The sequence below is a fragment of the Chinchilla lanigera genome, unplaced genomic scaffold (genome assembly GCF_000276665.1).
Source record: "Chinchilla lanigera isolate Chin_1 unplaced genomic scaffold, ChiLan1.0 scaffold00008, whole genome shotgun sequence".
NCBI classification, from domain to species: domain Eukaryota; kingdom Metazoa; phylum Chordata; class Mammalia; order Rodentia; family Chinchillidae; genus Chinchilla; species Chinchilla lanigera.
This window is the reverse complement of record NW_004955409.1, coordinates 16,248,028-16,267,627: the sequence shown is the minus strand read 5'-3', so window position 1 is coordinate 16,267,627 and position 19,600 is coordinate 16,248,028.

Below are 19,600 nucleotides of genomic sequence, written 5' to 3'. Positions count from 1 at the left end.
TGGAAGCTAGACTAGGTAGTGTGGGCCTGGTTGTGGCAAAAAAAAACACAGAAGGAGCCAACTGAAATGTGAAGCATTCATTATCTAGATAGATATTTTTAAATTTTAAGAGTAAAATAAATTTTCATCAATCTGTCTCAGCTTTGAACTGAATTGATTAATTGCTTTTTACAAAACCATATAGAAAAGTACCTTGGCTATACCTATGAGAACAACTTTATATGCATATGTAATATAATGTGAAATTTATCCACAAAATATTTTATTTTTTAGTTTCAATTTAAAAGAAATGTTTTCCCCTTTAACTCATTAAGTTGAGGTCTTTGATTCTTTGATTTTTTTGAGATAATATATAAGTAATTTGCAGTATATAATGCTTCTTTTGTTATACTTTATAGTTTAAAACCTTAAAATATATTAACTATTAGCTATTTTTGATGAAAGAATTTGACTCATTTGATTTTAATTGTATTTATATATTTACTTAAAACTGTAAACACTCAAGATATAAAAATAAAAGTCATCTAACTCTTCATTTGAAGTAAATAAAATTTTCAAAAATTGTGAAAAAGACCTACCTTATGACTTTATTTTTGTAGATAATTTCTGTGAGATAATCCTTCATTTGAAATGTTTACTCAGAGTCATGATGAAGTGTGTGGAAGGAATCCAATTCAACTGCTAACTGAAGTTTTGTAACACTCCATAGAATAATTTGTCCATTTAAAATGATAATTAAAAATGCTAGTCACTTTTGTCACAAATAATATTGATAGTCCATTTTGTCCATGTTTTTATTTTACTTGTATCAGAGGCTTATTATGTGCCAAGTATTGGCAATAAGTGTTTTATGTCTCTAAATTTATCTAATCTTCATCATAATTAGGGATTATCTTTCATTGTATAAATATAAAACCTGAAGGATATTTAGTAATCTGCTATTATTGAGGACATCCTGTGGTATATCCACTGTTTGGGGCTTTGAAGATAAAATAATGAATAAACAATGCTCTGCTCTCATGGAACATATATTAAACTGGGGAGAGGTAAGACATAAAGAAATGTAGTGTTAGTAATATAAAGACCATACGAATAAGGATAAGGTGAGAGAAATCTAGAGATTCTACTTTAGATAATGTTGTTAAAACCCTCCATGATTATATGGCTTTGGGAGAGAGAGACAGAGAGGGAGAGAGACAGAGATATAGAGAGATGGTGAGAGAGAGAAACAGGAAGGCAGAGAGAGAGAGAGACTATGACATTGCAGATAGCGGAAATAAGGAAATGTCAAGGTTGTGAAGCAGTAGAGTGTTTGGGCGGCTGGTGGAAAGGCATGCATGAGGATGAGAGTGAGGGGGAACAAGTCCAGCGGTAACTGAGTATTGGGAGAGAACAGAGGGGGCCAAATCATGTCAGCTCTCCCAAGGCTTTGCGGAAACTTTGACTTTGATTCTGAATGGGATGGAAGCCCCTGTGGAAGATTTTTGAATAAAACAGTGACATGTTCTGTTGTACATTTAAAAAAAATCTTTCTAGTTTACTGCAATGGGGCTATAGAAGATGAATTTCAGTAGATATTAGAAGCAAGAGACTAGACTCAGATGTGAAAAGTGTTGGCTTTTGGAATTTTAAAAATTTATTAATATGTATTTGCAATACGTAGTGACTACTTTTATTGTGGGTATTTGTTACATGGATGTGACACATTTTAATTTTTTTTTAACATCCCCTTCCCCTCCTGCCCTTCCTCCCTCACTCCATCTCTTGGTTGCTCTCCTATGCATGACCACAGAAGGGTGTGGTGCAGATGAGGAATCAGACAAGGTAATTTTAGGTGCTAAGGAGCTAAGATAGTGCTGGAATTTTCAAGAACTACATTAAGAGCGCTGTCAGAGAGAGAGTAACAGTGAGTCCTGAGCTAAATCTTCAGGAAAGAGAAGCAGTGACCCGGAACTTATAAATGTCTGAAAAAAAGAGTTCTCTTAAAAGAGTTTTCAGGGATGAGGCTGCAACAGTGGTTTGCAAAAACCAATGAAGATCAAAGAAATATCATATCCCAGTTTTATGCCAATGGTAGTTGGGGTATGGTAGAGAAAATAGCCCCATTTAAGCAAGCTGCAATTAAATATGGGTCTTTCTTTGAGAGTCGTGTTTCAGAGCAAGGAGCTAAGGAAATAGAGTTGTTAAGGACTCCAGGGGTTTTCTGATGACACACTGGGAATATCCCTGAGCAAAGTGGATGAGTATGTGGAGATGATGTCTAAGATACAAATGTATCATACAAAGGAGTCACAGTTCAGCAAGTCTAAGAGTCATAGGCTTTGTGTGGTTACTGAAGGCAAACAGATATAATTATAGTAGGAGGCGGTGATCAGAACTAATCAGCAGCTTCTAAATCAGTAGCTCTCAATCTTGAGTGCACATTAGCATCAGATGGGAGAGCTTGTAAAACTCCCCAGTGCCCAAGCTTCTGCCCAGAACGATTAAATCAGAATCTCTGGGGGGTGGGTTCAGACATCAGCATTTTTTACAAGTTCCCCAGGTGTTTCAAGTGCATGACCAAGGCTGAGAATCAGTCTCCTAACTTGTGAAGTCAAAGGAAGCAGCCAGAGATTTTTGACTCTGGGACCCAGGATTGCATCATGACAGCCCACCTTCCGCGACCTCTGCACAGAAGGCAGGAGTCAGTTTTGCTCTTCTCCCGGGTCACATCGACTCATGAGTTAAAGCCTATTACAGAAGCAAACCAAGGCACTCAGAGAAGACCAGTAGAATTGTTTGAGAGAAAGTTTAAGTTTCCTCCTCAAGAGCTGAACGAGCACAGTTTGGTGCTCTGTCCTCCAGGACGGCAGGTCACTGCTAAAGTGGCAATTGATTCTATATAAATTGCTCTGAGTGCACCTTAAGAACTTTTACTCTTCCTGAAGAATGTCAGGTGAAAGGCTCACAGCACAACTTTTCACAGTTAATTAGCAGTTAGAATCGCTTCAAGAAATCAAATTGGGAGGAGCAGATGGACTCGCAGCTCACCTTGGGGCAGTAAGTTGTATGTCTCAGCCATTAGTCTTGGCTGCTAAAACATTATCTAGAGGTAATGTGATCTTCTCTTTTTTAGACTATCTTATTGTCCATTTGATCGTCAAATAATTTAACTTCAGTATCTAATTTCTGTTTTACAAAAAGAAAAATTAAATGGTTTTTTTATGAGGGCTGTTTAATTTGTAACAAATTGCCCTCATAATCTCCCGACATGCCAATGCCGTAAAACATACATGATTGCTTTGTTTTAAGTGCTCAGACAACACAGATATGCTCTGGTAAGTGAAGAATTCGTGCTTGAAAATTGCAAAGAACTTCAATTTGACTGGTGTCTCAGTAAAAGATGTTACAGAAGAGTAAAAGTTTGCTTTCTACGTTTACAAAAGACTTTTACTTTGAAACTTATCTCTTCAGTTAGTCCCGTGTTTTGAGCAAAACTATTGCAATATTTTAGAAAGGGAATGTCATTTTCCTTTTGTTGTGGGAGCAGTTAGGTTTGCTACATTTAAAAAATAAATCGCAGTTCCATATATACTGAGTGCAGTCTGAAAGACTTTAAATCTCTTATATTAGTGCCATAGCTTTAGAAAATGAGATACAGAAGTGGAATCTGCCATAAACTCTTTTGCATTTTGTTTAATCTGTAGATCAAAGTGACAACATTGACACAGAAGAATGTAGTGATTTCTGTGTGTTCTTTTTGAAAAGAAGGTATCACTTAAGTTTAACTTGTTATTATTGTCCCAGTTGGAGTGACAGAGAATGCTGGGTGACCTTTGTGGGGTTACTTACTGTCTCAGTGAAAAATGCTCTCCGTTGGAAGTAGAGAAAATACCTGCTGAGCTAAGGTTTGTAGTAAAGACAATGCTTGTCAAACATTTTTGTGTTGTTTTGCAGAAAGAAGTCAACCATGATAAATAGACTTTCAGGACAAGTTTTCAAAAATTTACCTTGTGCATAACTTTTCCAAGTCTGTCTGTCTACTAGTTATCAGCCTTTAGTGTTCTCAATAAGCTGTGGTTATTAATTATTAGTTAGAATTGGTTCAGGTTCAATATTCCCATGAGCAGTTTATAGTTCTACCTTGTTTTTCTTCTCTGTGTGCCTAAAATGTACCTATGGAAGTGATCTATACTCTTGTACTCTAACATGATGACAAAAGACACAATTCTAATTTCCTGTATAAGAATGCCTTATTCCCAAATTAGTGGCATCTCAAATCCTTTTTTTTTTTTTTTTTTTTGGTTAAACGTTTAGACTCTATTCCAAACAAGTTAAATTAACATATCTGAGAATGTAGCTTGGAAAATATGTAGATTTAAGTGCTCCTCAGGTGATTATAATTACAGCCTGGGCTATGTACCATCTTAAATCAAAGTCATGCTTTCTTTGGGGCTGACCACTGAAGATTTAGGAGGTAGGTAAAGAAGATATTTGTAGGTTGAGGGAAAAATGAAGCCTAAAATTGCTGCCCTTTGGTTCAGGCTGGTCTCTAGTAGCACCTGGTGGCATAAATGGACCATCGATGAGGCTATGGGCCAGGGACATAGGCTCTCTGTCAATTGTTTGAGGGTTGTCTGGTTAGGTGGGACAGAAGCAACACCAGAGGCTGTTAGAGGGCTTTTATTAACCCATTTAACCCAGGTCTAAAGCCCCTGGTACAACCTGAGCAAGAAGGGTGTAGCCAGAGATAGGGCAAAAGATGCCAAGTTGGTAGATTAGACAGAAGATGCTACGCAGGCATTTGGGGTGGCAAAACCAGCTGTGCAGCAGATGCAAGCCCTGCTGGTGGCTGACCCTGGTGCCCTGTGAACCATATGTTCATGTAATCACTGAGGGCTTCAGTCAGGGGCTGTGGGAATCCACAGAATAGCTGCACATGTCTTGGAGATTTTGGTACCAATTATAGAAGAGGGAAGTCCACTGTTCTCTCATAGGGAAATAGCTAGTAGCTGTACATGTGCCATTACTGGCCTGTGTGTCAGTCACCTGGGAGGGCCCCATGAAGCTGTGAGATATCTACCCAGAGACCTGGTGGCTATGCTCATAGATATCTGTTCCCAAGATAGGGGTCACTTGGGCACCACTGCTGGCATGATAGCATATTTAGACCAACAGAGTGCTTGGAGCACACGTTCCTTTTCTGCCCAGTTAGGTCAGGTGTTAAGGCTAGTAGAGTATATAAGTGGTGTTGTGCCATTGTCCCATGTACCCAGAGAGAGGTATCCTCACTTGTACAAAGAAGCAGGGGGCATTGTGCTGGCCCTGGGGGTGGGCAGGGAGAATGCAGTCAGACTTCCACCTGCTTCCAACCTTTGGCGTCTTCGCCAGGTTCCTGTTCTTAGTAACTGAGATTGGTGCCAGCCTAGATTTACTTTATAAGTTCTCCAGTAGTTGGATGATTTAGCTAAGTGTTAGGCAACCAAATGGCTGTAGAGCGCACTGTGCCTGTCCTAATTCATGAGGAAGGAAAAACACTTCCTAACTCTTCAATTTTAATTGGCCCGCCGTACCCACGCATCATAGCTCACATTAAATGGACCATGTGAGTTAAAGTATTAGTGCAGTATGTGGACAGGTGTATTAGTGTATCAGACTTTACTAGCTGTGGGATTCACGGAGTTAGGACATTTGATACATTCAGAACTCTGCTTATATTTTATACAGTTAATGCATTTTGGCCTTTGTAATATGATGAAATATTGTTCCTTTCCTACAGGTATACAAGTTTTTAGCTATAGATTGCAGCCCTCTATCTTTTACCCCTTAAAAGCACATTGTATCCATACTTAGACTACATATAGTTTTATATACTCATACCCTTGTTTAACATATTTGCATATTGAGAAATTGCTCTGTATTTTTAGACCCTTAGCTTTCTTATATTTTTCAGAAAAAATGTCATCTTAATATTTACTGTGGAATATTTACTGTGGGAGATTGAGGCTTTAGAGAATAACTGAAAGGAATAAAATGTATGTCCTGGGTTTATAAAAACAGACTCCCAGGAGATGGTTAAATCACTAAACAGAGAGACACTGGCCTCTAAATAACTTTGTGAAGCAGGTTAGGAAACACACCCTTCCTGCAGTGTGCCATGGATGGTGACACCTGACACAACTATCTCATGCTGTTCACTATGTCATGAAATGAAGCAATATTCATGTATTCATTTACTGATATTTTAGCTTTGCTTAACTTAGTAAATCTCCCCTTGAAATTGGATGACAGTCCCTTCCAGATAACTAGAAGGGATATTCTAAGAATTGAGAATGTAACATAACTGTAATATAACCAATGTCACTTACAAGACATATGTTAAGTTAAAAATTTAAAAGTTATTAAAAATTAAGGTATATAGGGACATTTTTGCCTAATGTATTGTAACACAGCTCCATTAGTTTGGCTATGAAGGGAGATGGTATGACCATGTGTGTATCAGTCAGGGTTTACTAGAGAAATAGATATGACACAAGATATGCAAATGTACAAGAAATGACAAGTTTGGCTTACGGTGGTCAGCCACAGAGTTGGATGAGGAAGTGTGCAGAGGTATCTGCACCCTGGAGGTTGAAGAGCCCAGCTCCGGGCCTGGGGCTCACTTCAGTGTCCTGCAAGTCCATAACAGGGGGCTGATGGGTCTGCGACGGAATGCTAAAGAATCTATGATGAAGGCCGGAGAGCCTACACCAGAAGGCTGAAGAGTCCCAGGCTGAAGCTGAACCGTCTGCACCAGAAGCCAGGAGACGACCAAGCTGAAGGCGAAGACTGGAGCTCCTCCGAACTAGCTGCCAGTCTTTCTTCAATTCCCTTTTTTTAATGCAGCCTACCTGCCCTGTGTGGGAGAGTGGTCCTCTACACCCACACCCTCTGCATGCCCTCCTCTTGCAGGGGCTCAGGATGAATACAAAGTAAGCATCCTGGCTCCCTGCTGAGTCACATAGTTAACCTTCTAAACTTCTCAAATTGACACAGTGAACAACATCCCAGAAGGGTAAGGGCCTGTCCTTTTCACCCCAAGATGCAGAACTGCTGAGTCATTTAGCCAAACCTCTAGAGTCCCCAAATTGACACAATGTATCCGCCATAACAATGTGTTACCAAAGCACTTACACTCTAGAGAACTGAAAGATGTGAAAAAACTCTTTCTACAAAGTCCAAAATTTTAATGATGGGGAAAGATTGTAGTTGTAAACAAATAGAAATATTGTTGGGTCACAAATTAAGATAATTATGTGAATATTGAAAATTAATGACAAGTTAAAAAGATATTCTATAAACAATGATTCTAATACCTGACTACATTCGAAACTCTTGAATATTTATTAAAAATACAAACTCTTTGGCCTCAAATCAGACTTACTATGTTCAGAATTGCCAGTTTCACACAATTATATGTGACTAATTTTATTTCTGTGAAACTTAAATGAAATAATCTCTGCAAAATACTCATAACAGTGCCTAGCATCTAGTAAATATTTAATAAAAGTTAGTCATTGCTGTTATTGAAATTATTGAGTACAAAAGGCCTGAGAAACACTTTTAGAGAAATGGATCAGAAGATCTGATTATTTTTATTAAAATCAATATTAAATGTGGGACAGTTGATTAACTTGATACATGATTAGATTACTTAAAAATGATGGTCTTACTTAATCTTGGAAGAGTTGCAGTGGGTAAATAAATAAGGTAAAACTCATCATCTCTTTTACATGTACAGCTTAGGCTGACTATAGATCCGCTAATATGATTTTAATCAATGTGAGGAATACAAGGAGAACAATATTTTTTTTTTTTTGAGAACAACATATTTTACTGCCAAGATGTGACTGTTAAATTTAATTTTCAACTTGAGTAGGTTGGGAACAGTCTATGGCAAGGGTGGTGAGCCTGTAGCATCTGTGCTGCAGCTGGCCGTTATCACTGACAGCTCTAAAAGGTCCACCATCCTGGTCAATGGAATTAGTAGAGCACATTTCTGGGTGTGTTTGGGTGAGTCATCAAGTCATGACTTCGGGTACTATATCTGGTCCCCAGATTATTCCTCTCTGGCACTGCTCCCCTGCTCTACTTCCTGGTTACCATAGGTTGGGTAATTTTCCTCTACCAGGCCTTTCTGAATGCCATTTCTGCTTTAGAACCATTCAACCAAGGACTGACTCCATTGAAACCATGATCCAAATAAAGCTCTCCTCCTTAAATTGTGCATGCCAGATGTTTTATCCAGCAACTGGAAAGCTAATTAATACACAAGATAAGTTTGATTTAAATTTAAATTGAAAAGAATGGTTAGGTAGATGTCTGTTTAGAGATATTTAAAAGTATTCATCTGGCGTTCAGAGCTAGAGAGGTAGGCAGATTTGACTGTTAATTACATAGAAATTACAGGAGACATATGATGCTTGAAAGAATAGCCAGAGAGAATGTATAAAATGAGTTGAGAATAGACATAAAGATTAAACTTTGGTGGCACCTGCTTTTAGGGTGATGTGAAGGAAACATAATTAGATAAAATGAAAGCTGAATATGAGATTGAGAGAAGGAACAATTAAAGTGCAGTGTCCTAGAATTCAAGAAAGTAAACATTTTAAGACAGTGATTGGGGAGTGCAAAGAAATTTCTATTCCTGGTCAGAAACCGTATATGGAGATGACTCAGAATATTTGTTTTCATGTAGTTCCCTGTTTTTTCAGTATCTGCAGTATCCATAATAATTAGAGTAGAAACCATGCCCTGTACATTGTAACCTAGTGCATGATAAGTAGATGGGGAACAACACATGTTTGGACCAATTGACCCATCTAGTACCTAACCCTTGTTTAGTCACACCAATTGTTTCGGTCATTTCTTCATTATACATTAATTGACCCCCCAACCCCAACAATCTTATATTTGACATTGCTCTCTGTGACTCTAAGTCTTCTTATTTTCCAATGCCGTCACACTCTTGATTCCCTTGAACTTGCTTCCAACTCTTGGTTCCCTTACAGGTGCTTCTCTTAGTTGTGTCACTTCTATTCACTACTGTTAATGTCCTTGTGAGTTAAGCATTTTCCTTCTGACTTTTCTTGTTTTCTCCCTGACCTGGTTGGTATGGCTACTGATACTCAAAATGTTACTTAATGCTGTAGTAACACATTATTGAGGGTTTCTCTCAACTTTTTTCAATTTTATATGTAGAATGCTAAACATTATTGAAGAAAGCTGTGCAGTTGTGTTTCCTTTTCTCACTACGAAGTCCTGTTTAATGTCAACTTGTTTCCTGTTCTACTTAGTAATCATTTTATTCGTCTCTGCTTGTTCATCACAGCTCAATTTTCTTTCCTCATAATTCAGGTTTTTTTTCCCTCCCTCTACAAAACTAATTGCTGCCCCTGCTTATACTTTCAATCATCCAGTCATTTCTAACTTGCTAAGTTTTATTTTATTAATAATCTCTCAAAATTTTTGATTACTCTCTAAAACCATTTCTCTTTCTCCCCAACTGATTTCTCAGTATTTTTATAAGCCACAAATATGCAGATTTTCAGTCTTCACCATGAACTCCTTAAGTATCAACATCTTCTTTATTTTCATCTACAGCTGGGTGTGGTGGCTCATGCCTGTCATCCCAGCACTTGGAGGCTGATGCAGGAGGGTCGCTGTAAGTTCAAGACCAGCTTGGGCTACATAGTGAGTTCAAGGCCAGCCTGAACTGCACAGTGAGACCTTGTCTCAAAAAAAGTGCCCTATTTTCATCTACAGATTCTCTTATGTTTTGTTTTCTTTCTCTACTCTCTGACCATGTCACCCTCTTAAAATAATATTCTTTCTTTTTACCCTTTTCCTTCAGATATTGTCATGACTTCTTTATTCTAAACTCAGTGCTAATTTTTATTATTAGTCACACTTTTTCTTTTCTGGCATTGTCAAGAGCTTTCTTTTTCTGATGTTCTCTCTGTCTTTAGCTTATGTGATGTTATATTGTTATTTGCTTTACCTCATTTCTTTGATTCTTTCATCTCTTTTTAGATATTTTTACAAGACGAATTTCCTGAGGATCCTGTTCCTTCCTCTTGTTTTCTTTTATCTCATTGGAAACTTATCTTGCCATATAGTTTGAAGCATCTCCTTGCTACAGAGGGCCTTTAACATTTCCTTTCTCACCTTTGATCAGTATCTTGAAATCTGTGTCTTTCCAGCATAGTCTAGGTATGTTTATCCTTCCCCTAATTACACTTAGCATTCTCTTAAATATTCTCTACTCCTTGTGTTATTGTTTCTGCCAATATTTACAATTTTCATATTCTTATGCATTCACCTATTTTTACTTTTTATTCTGTTTTTGCTGTGTTCTTCAGATTGGACAATTTATCTTTATCTACCTTCAAGTTTACTGACTCTTATTTCCTCTGATTGTTAAGCCCATCTAGTGAATTTTGAAATTCAAATTATTACAATTTTTAATTATTTAGTGTCTAATTGGTATCTAAAATTATTGTTATGTCTCTACTGAGAGTAGTTGTTCTCCCATTCATTAAGATTATCTGCTCTTTCAATTCTTTAAACTTAATTTAAAAAGCTCTTTAATATCTTTGACTGCTAAATGTAATACCTGGGCAACCACATACTTAATTTCAGTTCACTAATTATTTCCCTCTTGCTTGATGTTCACATTTTCCTCTTTCTCTACATGTATTGTGATTTTTATATTATCCTAGCAGAACTAATCTCTAAACTCTCCTGCGGGTGTTTCAGGACTTAGTTTTAAGAGTTGTTAGAGCATGCTAAAAGTAGACTCTCATTTATGACATGGTTCTTGCTTTTTGTGGTACTAGGGATTGAACCAAGGGCTTTTACCCTGAGGTATATCCCCATCCCTTTCTAAAATTTTTAATTTTTTAAATTTTGAGGCAGAATATTAGTAAGTCACTGAGTTGCTGGGCTCAAACTTGTGATCCTCCTGCCTTGACCTTGCAAGAGTACTGGGATTACAAGTGTGCGTCTTCACAGCTGGCTTTGTTCTAACTGTTAAGGTAAAAACTTTCTTGAATCTAATGGCTAGAACTCCAGTGTCCCATTGTATTGCTTGATCCTTGTATCAGTCTTTACTTCTATCCATGACACCTGCTCTGTGATAATCCAGGAGCTCTTGCCCTTTGCATGTGCAGCCCATCCTCCAGCTAAGAACTGTGGGGTTACTGACCCATCCTACACACAGATCTCTCCTCTCAGGTGTCCTACCCTCAAACTCCAGGCGCGTTAGTCTATGGATCCTTAGCTCAGTGGGATTGTCTTGTGTGGCTTGGACTCCAGCTTATTGCTTTATAATTGGGAAATTGTCCTCCCAGAGGATGAACAACTGTAGGTCTCATTTCATGTGTTTACCACCTCATAGGGATTACAGAATTGTATTGATTACAATCTAATGCCAGAAAAGGGGTGTATGTATTTTTTTAAAAAAATTGCAATAGTTTATAAAAGAGCAGGCTATTCTGGCACTAATTATCTCATCACAGCCAAAAGCAAAAATGTCTTAGTTCATTTAGTCTTGAAACATTAAATCCTGTGACTTATCACCTTCAAACTCCTTGCCGTCCAAATAAATCCTGTCTTTATTCTTTCTCTATATTGCTATGTGCCTTTCTAACCTTAAAGCTGATATACTCTTTTAACCACATCATTTACTTGCACAAATTCTTTAATGATTATACAGTTGGTATTGTATAACCAGAAAGTGCAGGTTTTCCTTCTTCTTCAATGGATGTCACATAACCCGATTTTTTTCTCCTACTGTTCCTTAAGATACACCATAGTTGCTAGAACCCTGTGCTTTCTTCATTTTGCTCAACATAGAGAAACTGAAAGCAGCCAGTGAGTCTAGTATTTAGAAACCAGTGAGGGGTGACTGTAAAGTACTACAGGCTTGTATGACTCAGGCCTGCAGAACTATAATAATACTTCATTTTCTTTTTGGTTTTTGTTGTTCTCTTATTGAGACAGGGCCTCACTAAGCAATTCAGGCAGGGCTTGACCTTACTTTGTAGTCCAGGCTGACCTTGAACTCCCAGTGATCCTCCTGGCTCAGTCTCCTGAGTGCTAGGATTACAAGTATGTGCCACCACGCCTGGCTGCCAATACTTTATATTTTCTCCTAAGAGCAATGAGAAGCTTAAAGGACTCCTCAAAACTGTCCCCCAACTTGGTATCCAGCACTAGGATTCAAAAAAGTCTCCATGCTTCAGTTTTTCATGGTTGAAGTAAAGACACAGTCACCGTGGAGGGGTGGGAAACTTGATTTATTGAGTGCAAAGATATCTGTTATTTTGGAATCCCATGGCCCAGTCTCATGGTCCAAACTAACTAGGTGTTGATCTATGGTTCACCTACATCACGTCTCACTACGTGCTTGGTGGCCCAGCTTTGTTTACTGAAGTTTTCCTTCAGATTACATTACGCTTTATTCTGCCTCATAAAAATGTAGTTTGTGTTGGAGTTGTCAGTTCCATGGAAAAGAACTGGCATTTACCTCTATAAGAACTAGTTAAAGCTTGTTGGAGCACATGGCCTCTAACAGTGCAGTAAAACTTAAAAGAGCTGTAAGTTCTGCTCTAGTTGCTCTCACCCGTATTGACAGGATGCAGCACTGGTGGAGATGAGCGTGTGACAGCCCAGGCCAGTGGAATGCTGTTGTATTTCTTTAACTGTCACGTACTCAGTATAGGTATGCAAACATTTCCTGTCTCACAAAGCTGTTAATCATTTTAACCAGAGGTAACATTAGAATTGTGATTTATTAATATCCGTTTTTGTGAATTTGGGGGAAAAGTTTCAAAGGAGTAGGAGGCAAGAATGGAATAGAAGCTGTGTGAAGATGCTTGAATCTAGGCTGGAGACAGTTCATAGTTCAGGCTGGACTTGTACTCACTACGTAGCCCAGGCTAGCCTCAAACTCATGGTGATCCTCTTGCCTCAGCTTCCCAAGGGACCTTTTCATTTATACCATTTCCCTCTACTGATCACCTTTGAAAAAGTAAATTTATTTTTCTTCTTCTAATTTCATTTATATATACAGTCTGAATTGTATTTCAGTGGTATATTTTTACTTATTTTACCTTTACTCTGATATATTATCTAGGAGAGTGACTACATTCATTCATGCATTTATTCATGAACTCATTTATTAAAAATACATACTACTTAATGTACTCCAGGCATTATTTATTAAATGCCAAGAAAAACAGAATCTGTCTGCTTTCAGCTCCTCTGGAAAAAACAAGGCCAGTATAGTTGGAACTCAGAGAAGGAGATAAAAGCCCAAACTGGAACGTTAGGCAAAGATCAAGCACTTGAGGACTTTATAGGTCACGTTCAGATGTTAATGTTTATCCTATTAGCAAGTAATATGTGTCTAATAAGGATTTATCTAAAGAAGGAAAAAAAACCTGAGTATTTTAGGAAGCAATACAGATAGAATAGTGGGCAGTGAAAAATATCAACTAAATGACATTTAAAGCATGAGAGTGTAGTGAATTAGAAGAGAGAACTATGATATCGGATGGTAAGCAGGGAAATGCAAGTTTACTGATGCTAAAGTAGTTATAGGAAAAATCATCTGGTAGGAAGATGAAAGCTAAAAGGCTTGAATAGGTGAACACAAGGAAGAGATGACTGTTCTTCACTTTAAAAATAGAGCAGAGATTTGTAATAAGAAAAACGAAGATTGTCAAGCAGTTCTAAATGTGTTAAACATAGGTTAGTGCTCTTAAGCTTTGAAGTTGAAGCCAAACTCAGCATATGGCTTTTCTCTGTAGTTATTTTATACCTCAGGACTGGGGATACATTATCCAGGGTCCATAAGAGTTTCCCTGGAGGTGTAGTTTGGATCTGGAATGGCCCCCAAAGGCCCATCCATGGGTTACAAGGTTTAGCTGCAGGCTGTGACACTGTTGGAAGACAGGGGAGCCTTTAAGAGGCGGGGCCTAGTGAGGGCTCTTCAGGTCACTGGCGCATGCCCTTGAAGCTGATGTTGGGGACCACTTTCTCCTTTTCCTCCTTCTCTTTTTGCTTTCCCTGCATGAGGTAAAAACTTGTACTTTGCTGCACATTTCTGCGAACACAGGCCCAAAGCAGTGGCACCAGCTCATCATGACTGAAACCCCAGGCGGCGAACCAAAATCAGTTTTTACATTTTACGGCTTGATTATCTAGGCATTTGTTATTGTGATAGAAAGCTAACCTTCCTAGTTTGGTTATTTCACAGGAGCTCACAGAACTCACCATATGGTTATCACTGTGGCTTTGGTTTTTTTTTTGTAGTATAAGTACTGAAAACAGAAATAGCAGCAGGAAACGGCCCGTGGGGAAAAGTCCCAAGGAGATTAGATGTGAACTTGTGAAGAGTATTTTTCCAAACTGGTCTTGTGGAGCATGGCTCTAATCTCAGCACTCTGGAAACCTGAGACAGGAGGATCCCAAGTTGCAAGTTTAGGCCCATCCTGGGAAACTAAGCGACTTAGTGAGACCCCGTCTCACATTTAAGCAATAAAAGAGTGAGTGTGTAGCTCTGTACAAAGGCCCTGTGTGGCCTCAATCCCCAATACAAGCATAAATAAATGGAACAGAGACAGAGGGGGAGGGGGAGAGGAGTGGGGGTGGAAGAAAAGAAAAAAGAAAAAAAAATACTCTTTTATTGACTCAAATTTAATTCCCCAGTGTGGATTTATGATTGCTCATGTGAAATATTATCTACCAGATGCAGGTCATACAAGACTTTGGTGTCCAGTGATTTATTGAGGTCTGGTCATAAGTGCATCACAGACCCTGCATTTCCTAACTCCCAGTGTTCATCATAAACTACACTGTTTTTACAGATTTCAGCCCAGTAAGTGAACCATATCAGTTCCAGGAGTGGTAAGAAATTTTCTTCCTAAAATCCAAGTTCACAGACATCAGCCAAGGGCCAAGTTGCAAGCAGACCTTCATAAGGATATATGTATTTTCTACGTGTGATGGCAGCGGTGCTTGCGTATCACTCTTTGTTTCCCAGTTCTTTGTGCTATTTCAGGGTATGTACAGTATTCTGAAGCAGCATATTATCCGTATGTGTGGCTATCATTTGACTAATGCATGGAGGTCACAGACTCCTGATGTTTTTACTTTTAAGTCATATTTCTTCACTCTTTTTCAAACAGTGTCATTGCTCTACCACCCATTTGGCTGATTTTGGACGTTGTGAAATTCTGTCTCATGCTCACTTTTTTCTCTTAATCTCTTCTCTAGTTGTTCCATATTGATCTCATGCCATACCTAAGTTACTTTGAAGGTTAATGAAAGAAACATCCTTCACTTTGAAAATTTTTTGTTAGATTGTAATTTGCATTCCCAACAACTCACAAATCTACCTGGGGTATACAATATTTGTGATCAGAATTAAAATACAATATTTATAAGAAATTATAAAATTTAATGAAATTCCATAAAGCTGTGGCACTCATTAAAATAATTCGAGTGGAGAAATGTCCTATTCAATTACAGTTTACTTTGTAGATTAATGTACACAGACATTTTTACTGGAGGAACGTTGTATTTATTGAGTTTTAAGCTTCTCATACTAATAAGAATTGGTAAGAAGGTTATGGCGATCAGAATTATAGTGTATTGAATTGTTGTTTGATTGTAGTTTTGATTTTTTTTGTAGCGGGTATAGAACTCAGGACCTTGCGCTTGCCTGGCAGGCGCTGTGCCGCTGAGTTATATCTTCAGCCTGGTTTTGTTGTATTTTAATAGAATATAATTTATGTTGTCCTTTTTTTGTATTACTCCATATTCACTCCCGAGAAATTTTTACTTTTATTTCTAGGAGCTCTTTCTGTTTTCTCATTTGCTGTACTGCAGTGAGATCACCTGTGAATTTATTAGAAATGCAGAATATTGAGTCCATTCCCTAGACTACTGAATAAAACTCTGCTCTTTAGTAAGAGCCACAGATTACTTGTGCTTATTAAAGTTGGGGAACTGCTGCCAGACTTTGAATTCTGTCATCTTCACCTTTGTGTCTTCATGCTCAGTTATCATCAACTTGTGCCTCTTTTACATTACACAGCCGGCCACACTGGGAAGTTTCACCTTGTCAAGAGGCAGTAGATTAAAAAGGTCTGTAAACTAAGGCGTTGACTATGCCTGGATTCCCAGAAGTGTATCAGTTTAGGAAGTGCTGTTTCAATGTCTACTATCAGCAAAGCTACTGCCTCTCCCAGGACCCTGTGTGCCTCTCCATTCCTACTCGCTGCTGTGGTTCAGAGCCACTTTTCTGATAAGAAGGATGCATTTAGCACATTATCCATTCCAACCCTGATGCTCCTGGGTGAAAATCTACCATTTCCATCTCATCAGTCTTGTTTCAAGGCATGCGGCCACTGAACTGGGTCATGGGCTCGGCTGGAGTTTTCCAACTTTCTGTTTTCCTTCTTGTTTTTCCTTCCCTGTTCTTCATTGGTATCTGCTTGCACTTGGATTACAGGGTAGACTAGAAGTCTTGCAGCCTTGGGCAATTGAACAATTGTCCTGACTGTGTCCAAAGATTATTACTTGGCCAGGAAGAGTTTAATGTTTTCTTTCTTCAAGTCCCTCAATAGGACACCTTGCCTTTATGTCTGGTCCTTTTTATTTCTCCCCTCACCCCATCCTTCTACCTGTATCCATTATCCCCTTCGTTAGCTGACTCAGTTAAAGCTTTGTACTTCTAACTTACGTTTTATGCTTCAGTGGCTCGTGTGTCCTAGTGAAATATTCCAGAATGGAAAATGTTGGTTACATAGAATCATTACCTTTCCCCTTACCATGTAAGTCACTATGAGAAGATAATTTATCAAAATAGAAATCAAACCTTATATAAATTAAAATTTAAACTGTTTGAATTTTATTATTCAGGGTTATCTAGAATGAGGTTCATTAACACTGGAGTTTGATCTGCATATTGAGCAAATTTACTTATTAAAATGGAGTTTATAAGTATTGGGCTGATTTATGCTTGAGGGAAATATTCTGCTTAGTAATTTGAATTCTATTTCTAAGACAAATAGTTCTACAGTTTTCTAAGGCAAGTTGAATATGCAAAGTGACAGAATTAAATCAACTGAAAGAATGCATAGATCTTACTTTTTCTCCCATTATGAAGCTACATTGTTCTTTAAATAGCTGTACTTTCTGTTACTTATTTCCTTTAAAATGTTGTTTTCATAAGTCAGGATAAACTGGAGTATAATTTTGCTTAATTCAGTAGTCCTAGCTGTAAACATATTATTTATAATTTGTTGTGTGCTTTTGGTGAAATTAAACAAAACACATTTAAATATTTTACTCTGCATTTGTCTTTGCAATACACTATGAGAACAAGAAACTTTATTAAGAGCAACCAAATTCATCTTGGGTTTTTCAAAATCATTTTTAAAACTTCAAAACCTACAGTGTCTTAAATTTCTTGGTCTATTTGTGCCCTATCTTGTCATTCAAAACCATCTAAAACTTTATACTTTGTATTGGATTTGCATAATAATGCATATATTAGATATTGAAAATATATGTCACCTGAAAGTAAAAGTTTTCTTCTGTAAAAAACAAAAACAGTTTCTTTGGGGTCTAGTTTTGGTGGAGTGCTCCAGCAAGCTTGTCTCTGATTTCAGATCACGTAATAAAATCCCTCCCATCAATGGAAGTCTAGTAGGTGAGAAATTTGCTTTGTGAATGAACAAGACTGCTTCTAAACTGTAGGTAGTAAATTAATTGCTGCCCCAGTTAATTGTTAGATATGTATGAGTGAGAATGAGTATGTAAGTAAATAGAGGCAGCATCAGTATGAGCTCTAGTCAGACTGTCTATCCTTATGCTATCTCAGGTATGGGACACTGGGGGAGACATATAATCTCCTTCTTCCCTCAGTTTTCTATCTGTGACAAAAAGTAAAGAGTGTATTATGTCCTAAGTTTGTGTGAAATTTTAAATAAATAAGCTAATACAGGTAAAGCTCTTAATGAAGTACCTGGAAGAGTGTAAAGTCATTAAGTAAATGAAAGTAAATGATTAGTAAGTAGGCAAATGTAGTTTATCCTTCATGATTAGACTATTTTTTATCTCTTCACACTTAGAATATTCAGAGTTGATGAGTTCCATTTGAGAGGTTCTAATCCAGTAAAAGTGAATTAAAGTAGTCCTAGGACTGCACTGATTCCTAGGTCAGTTTGTGTGTAAAGCGGGGTGCTGAGTCACCATGGGTTAAGCTTTGGCTTTCACTGGAGACATTTCTCCATGTATTAAAATAAATTGGAAAAATGCAGTCAATTCCTATTATGTATTGGTGGTACTAATATGTGTATATGTAGGTCTTTGGGAACATGGATGTTTATTGTATCAGATATGTTAATAACGGTCAGTAGCTCTTCTTCATGGAAATATTTCTCTACTCAGAGAAGCAGTCCTATGATATGATTATACGGCATGGGCACTAGGTCACTGGCTGGACTCGGAATTCTCTACTTTAAGAGAAGCTGCACAGTGGACAACAATTTGCGAAGCAGCCTGGTTTGGCAGGTTGTGGAAATGTAATATTGGTAGAGAACCCCATATGTGGGAAAAAAGTGATTTGTAGGATCATTATAAGAAAAATATAGTAAAGAACATTTTATTTTAGGAATACTACCTAATCTAATTTCCTTTCAAATAAGGTAAAATGTTTGGTAAATATTTTACAATCATCTGTAATTAGGATGAGGAAATGCAGAGAGGCTGGCTCTCCGCTGTTAGAGGTGAACACTGGGGCAGAAGTGGAGGGAAACACTCAAGAGCAGATAATGGTAACATCAAAGATATCTTTCTTTCACACTCTATCCACAGGCCAGTCAGTCCCAAGAAACCAAAGGTCTGATAGTACCCGACTTAGCCATGAAGCAAGAGTCCAGTAGTACAATATCAATAAGGTCTGAGGAAAGAGAGAGAGAGAGAAAGAGAGAGAGAGAGAGATTAGCAGGTTACCCATATCAATGATCAAAACACTGCGAGAGACAGAGATATAATGTAAGATACCAGAATGGCCAAACTTCAAAGCAAGCTGTTGTGAACCTTTCAGAAATCCCTATTATTGAGCCAGGATCTGTGTTTTCCTTTCATTTCCCAGTTTAATGAAAACATGCTCTTTCTCTCTTTCCAATGTAAACTAAAATTAAACTATTTATTAAAGCTTAGGCTAAAGTCATATTTTTACTGACATTAACATATTAATTGGTGTCCAATTTATCTTAGGTCAGGGTCAGAGTCGAGGGAGGCAGTTGAATTAAAGGGGCAAAAGAAATGTGTTAGGATGATGGAACTGTTTGTGTCTTGCCCCTGGTGGTGGTTACATGACTATATATAACTCTGCACACCCATCAATCTATATACATGTAATGAGTCAATAAATTTGTATTGATCTGATTTTCATTGCTGGGACAAACTATCCGGAACCTGCAATTTAAAGGAGGAAACTGGTTCACAGTTTCTGTCCACGCTGCAAGGCAGAAGCATCTTTTTTTTTTTTTTTTTTTTTTTT